Source organism: Camelus dromedarius, chromosome 18 (genome assembly GCF_036321535.1).
Source record: "Camelus dromedarius isolate mCamDro1 chromosome 18, mCamDro1.pat, whole genome shotgun sequence".
In the NCBI taxonomy this organism is placed as follows: Eukaryota; Metazoa; Chordata; class Mammalia; order Artiodactyla; family Camelidae; genus Camelus; species Camelus dromedarius.
This window is the reverse complement of record NC_087453.1, coordinates 35,744,683-35,750,394: the sequence shown is the minus strand read 5'-3', so window position 1 is coordinate 35,750,394 and position 5,712 is coordinate 35,744,683.

Here is a 5,712-nt window from a genome sequence, read left to right as displayed (position 1 = left end):
CACACACACTTATCTCTCAGGACTGAGCATGTGGAGAGACGTTCGTTCATCTAGCACAAAGGGAACGGGTTGCAGGAGAAACTTTTACTCTGGTTTCTCAGTCTGATTCCTAGTGCCGGTTTGAAGTTCCTGCAGTTTTCACTGTAAAACCGAGTTGGAGCTGGTACCTCCCCATATATATGTATGGAGTGGAGTTTACAACTGAAAAGAAAATTTGTGTTCCCAAAAAGCTGGTTGAAGGACGGCATTCACTCACACTTATCTCTCAGAACTGAGCATGTGGAGAGACGTTCGTTCATCTAGCACAAAGGGAACGGGTTGCAGGAGAAACTTTTACTCTGGTTTCTCAGTCTGTTTCCTAGTGCCGGTTTGAAGTTCCTGCAGTTTTCACTGTAAAACCGAGTTGGAGCTGGTACCTCCCCATATATAAGAATGGAGTGGAGTTTGCAACTGAAAAGAAACTTTGTGTTCCCAACAAGCTAGGTGAAGGACGGCTTTCACACACACTTATCTCTCAGAACTGAGCATGTGGAGAGACGTTCGTTCATCTAGCACAAAGGGAACGGGTTGCAGGAGAAACTTTTACTCTGGTTTCTCAGTCTGTTTCCTAGTGCCGGTTTGAAGTTCCTGCAGTTTTCAGTGGAAAAATATGTTGGAGCTTGTACCTCCCCATATATATGTATGGAGTGGAGTTTACAACTGAAAAGAAAATTTGTGTTCCCAAAAAGCTAGTTGAAGGACGGCTTTCACACACACTTATCTCTCAGAACCTAGCATGTGGAGAGACGTTCGTTCATCTAGCACAAAGGGAACGGGTTGCAGGAGAAACTTTTACTCTGGTTTCTCAGTCTGTTTCTAGTGCCGGTTTGAAGTTCCTGCAGTTTTCACTGTAAAACCGAGTTGGAGCTGGTACCTCCCCATATATATGTATGGAGTGGGGTTTGCAACTGAAAAGAATCTTTGTGTTCCCAACAAGCTTGGTGAAGAACGGCTTTCACTCACACTTATCTCTCAGAACTGAGCATGTGGAGAGACGTTCGTTCATCTAGCACAAAGGGAACGGGTTGCAGGAGAAACTTTTAGTCTGGTTTCTCAGTCTGTTTCCTAGTGCCGGTTTGAAGTTCCTGCAGTTTTCAGTGTAAAACAGAGTTGGAGCTTGTACCTCCCCATATATATGTACGAAGTGGAGTTAACAACTGAAAAGAAAATTTGAGTTCCCAACAAGCTATTTGAATGACGGTTTTCACACACACTTATCTCTCAGAACTGAGCATGTGGAGAGACGTTCGTTCATCTAGCACAAACGGAACGGGTTGAAGGAGAAACTTTTACTCTGGTTTCTCAGTCTGATTCCTAGTGCCGGTTTGAAGTTCCTGCAGTTTTCAGTGTAAAACAGAGTTGGAGCTTGTACCTCCCCATATATATGTACGGAGTTGACTTTACAACTGAAAAGAAAATTTGAGTTCCCAACAAGCTATTTGAAGGACGGTTTTCACACACACTTATCTCTCAGAGCTGAGCATGTGGAGAGACGTTCGTTCATCTAGCACAAAGAGAACGGGTTGCAGGAGAAACTTTTACTCTGATTTCTCAGTCTGATTCCTAGTGCCGGTTTGAAGTTCCTGCAGTTTTCAATGTAAAACAGAGTTGGAGCTGGTACCTCCCCATATATATGTATGGAGTGGAGTTTGCAACTGAAAAGAATCTTTGTGTTCCAAACAAGCTAGGTGAAGGACGGCTTTCACTCACATTTATCTCTCAGAAATGAGCATGTGGAGAGACGTTCGTTCATCTAGCACAAAGGGAACGGGTTGCAGGAGAAACATTTACTCTGGTTTCTCAGTCTGTTTCCTAGTGCCGGTTTGAAGTTCCTGCAGTTTTCACTGTAAAATCGAGTTGGAGCTAGAACCTCCCCATATATATGTATGGAGTGTAGTTTGCAACTGAAAAGAAACTTTGTGTTCCCAACAAGCTACGTGAAGGACGGCTTTCACACACACTTATCTCTCAGAACTGAGCATGTGGAGAGACGTTCGTTCATCTAGCCCAAAGGGAACGTGCTGCAGTAGGAACTTATACTCTGGTTTCTCAGTCTGTTCCTAGTGCCGGTTTGAAGTTCCTGCAGTTTTCACTGTAAAACCGAGTTGGAGCTGGTACCTCCCCATATATAAGTATGGAGTGGAGTTTGCAACTGAAAAGAAACTTTGTGTTCCCAACAAGCTAGGTGAAGGACGGCTTTCACACACACTTATCTCTCAGAACTGAGCATGTGGAGAGACGTTCTTTCATCTAGCACAAATGGAACGGGTTGCAGGAGAAACATTTACCTTGGTTTCTCTGTCTGATTCCTAGTGCCGGTTTGAAGTTCCTGCAGTTTTCACTGTAAAACCGAGTTGGAGCTGGTACCTACCCATATATACGTATGGAGTCGAGTTTGCAACTGAAAAGAATCTTTGTGTTCCCAACAATCTAGGTGAAGGACGGCTTTCACTCACACTTATCTCTCAGAACTGAGCATGTGGAGAGAAGTTCGTTCATCTAGCACAAAGGGAACGGGTTGCAAGAGAAACTTTTACTGTGGTTTCTCAGTCTGATTCCTAGTGCCGGTTTGACGTTCCTGCAGTTTTCACTGTAAAACCGAGTTGGAGCTGGTACCTCCCCATATATATGTATGGAGTGGAGTTTGCAACTGAAAAGAATCTTTGTGTTCCCAACAAGCTTGGTGAAGGACGGCTTTCACTCACACTTATCTCTCAGAACTGAGCATGTGGAGAGACGTTCGTTCATCTAGCACAAAGGGAACGGGTAGCAGGAGAAATTTTTACTCTGGTTTCTCAGTCTGTTTCCTAGTGCCGGTTTGAAGTTCCTGCAGTTTTCAGTGTAAAACAGAGTTGGAGCTTGTACCTCCCCATATATATGTACGGAGTGGAGTTTACAACTGAAAAGAAAATTTGAGTTCCCAACAAGCTATTTGAAGGACGGTTTTCACACACACTTATCTCTCAGAACTGAGCATGTGGAGAGACGTTCGTTCATCTAGCACAAAGAGAACGGGTTGCAGGAGAAACTTTTACTCTGGTTTCTCAGTCTGATTCCTAGTGCCGGTTTGAAGTTCCTGCAGTTTTCAGTGTAAAACAGAGTTGGAGCTTGTACCTCCCCATATATATGTACGGAGTGGAGTTTACAACTGAAAAGAAAATTTGAGTTCCCAACAAGCTATTTGAAGGACGGTTTTCACACACACTTATCTCTCAGAGCTGAGCATGTGGAGAGACGTTCGTTCATCTAGCACAAAGGGAACGGGTTGCAGGAGAAACTTTTACTCTGGTTTCTCAGTCTGATTCCTAGTGCCAGTTTGAAGTACCTGCAGTTTTCAGTGTAAATCAGAGTTGGAGCTTGTACCTCCCCATATATATGAATGGAGTGGAGTTTGCAACTGAAAAGAAACTTTGTATTCCCAACCAGCTAGGTGAAGGACGGCTTTCACACCCACTTATCTCTCAGAACTGAGCATGTGGAGAGACGTTCGTTCATCTAGCACAAAGGGAACGGGTTGCAGGAGAAACTTTTACTCTGGTTTCTCAGTCTGTTTCCTAGTGCCGGTTTGAAGTTCCTGCAGTTTTCAGTGGAAAACAGAGTTGGAGCCTGTACCTCCCCATATATATGTATGGAGTGGAGTTTACAACTGAAAAGAAACTTTGTGTTCCCAAAAAGCTAGTTGAAGGACGGCTTTCACACACACTTATCTCTCAGAACTGAGCATGTGGAGAGACGTTCGTTCATCTAGCACAAAGGGAACGGGTTGCAGGGGAAACTTTTACTCTGGTTTCTCAGTCTGTTCCTAGTGCCGGTTTGAAGTTCCTGCAGTTTTCACTGTAAAAACGAGTTGGAGCTGGTACCTCCCCATATATATGTATGGAGTGGAATTTGCAACTGAAAAGAATCTTTGTGTTCCCAACAAGCTTGGTGAAGGACGGCTTTCACTCACACTTATCTCTCAGAACTGAGCATGTGGGGAGACGTTCGTTCATCTAGCACAAAGGGAACGGGTTGCAGGAGAAACTTTTACTCTGGTTTCTCAGTCTGTTTCCTAGTGCCGGATTGAAGTTCCTGCAGTTTTCAGTGTAAAACAGAGTTGGAGCTTGTACCTCCCCATATATATGTACGGAGTGGAGTTTACAACTGAAAAGAAAATTTGAGTTCCCAACAAGCTATTTGAAGGACGGTTTTCACACACACTTATCTCTCAGAGGTGAGCATGTGGAGAGACGTTCGTTCATCTAGCACAAAGGGAACGGGTTGCAGGAGAAACTTTTACTCTGGTTTCTCAGTCTGATTCCTAGTGCCGGTTTGAAGTTCCTGCAGTTTTCACTGTAAAACCGAGTTGGAGCTGGTACCTCCCCATATATATGTATGGAGTGGAGTTTACAACTGAAAAGAAAATTTGTGTTCCCAAAAAGCTGGTTGAAGGACGGCTTTCACACACACTTATCTCTCAGAACTGAGCATGTGGAGAGACGTTCGTTCATCTAGCACAAAGGGAACGGGTTGCAGGGGAAACTTTTACTCTGGTTTCTCAGTCTGTTTCCTAGTGCCGGTTTGAAGTTCCTGCAGTTTTCAGTGTAAAACAGAGTTGGAGCTTGTACCTCCCCATATATATGTATGGAGTGGAGTTTACAACTGAAAAGAAAATTTGTGTTCCCAAAAAGCTAGTTGAAGGACGGCTTTCACACACACATATCTCTCAGAACTAAGCATGTGGAGAGACGTTCGTTCATCTAGCACAAACGGAACGGGTTGCAGGAGAAACTTTTACTGTGGTTTCTCAGTCTGATTCCTAGTGCCGGTTCGACGTTCCTGCAGTTTTCACTGTAAACCGAGTTGGAGCTTGTACCTCCCCATATATATGTATGGAGTGGAGTTTGCAACTGAAAAGAATCTTTGTGTTCCCAACAAGCTTGGTGAAGGACGGCTTTCACTCACACTTATCTCTCAGAACTGAGCATGTGGAGAGACGTTCGTTCATCTAGCACAAAGGGAACGGGTTGCAGGAGAAACTTTTACTCTGGTTTCTCAGTCTGTTTCCTAGTGCCGGTTTGAAGTTCCTGCAGTTTTCAGTGTAAAACAGAGTTGGAGCTTGTACCTCCCCATATATATGTACGGAGTGGAGTTTACAACTGAAAAGAAAATTTGAGTTCCCAACAAGCTATTTGAAGGACGGCTTTCACACACACTTATCTCTCAGAGCTGAGCATGTGGAGAGACGTTCGTTCATCTAGCACAAAGTGAACGGGTTTCAGTAGAAACTTTTACTCTGGTTTCTCAGTCTGATTCCTAGTGCCGGTTTGAAGTTCCTGCACTTTTCACTGTAAACCGAGTTGGAGCTTGTACCTCCCCATATATATGTATGGAGTGTAGTTTACAACTGAAAAGAAAATTTGTGTTCCCAAAAAGCTGGTTGAAGGACGGCTTTCACACACACTTATCTCTCAGAACTGAGCATGTGGAGAGACGTTCGTTCATCTAGCACAAAGGGAACGGGTTGCAGGAGAAACTTTTACTGTGGTTTCTCAGTCTGATTCCTAGTGCCGGTTTGACGTTTCTGCAGTTTTCACTGTAAAACCGAGTTGGAGCTGGTACCTCCCCATACATATGTATGGAGTGGAGTTTGCAACTGAAAAGAATCTTTGTGTTCCCAACAAGCTTGGTGAA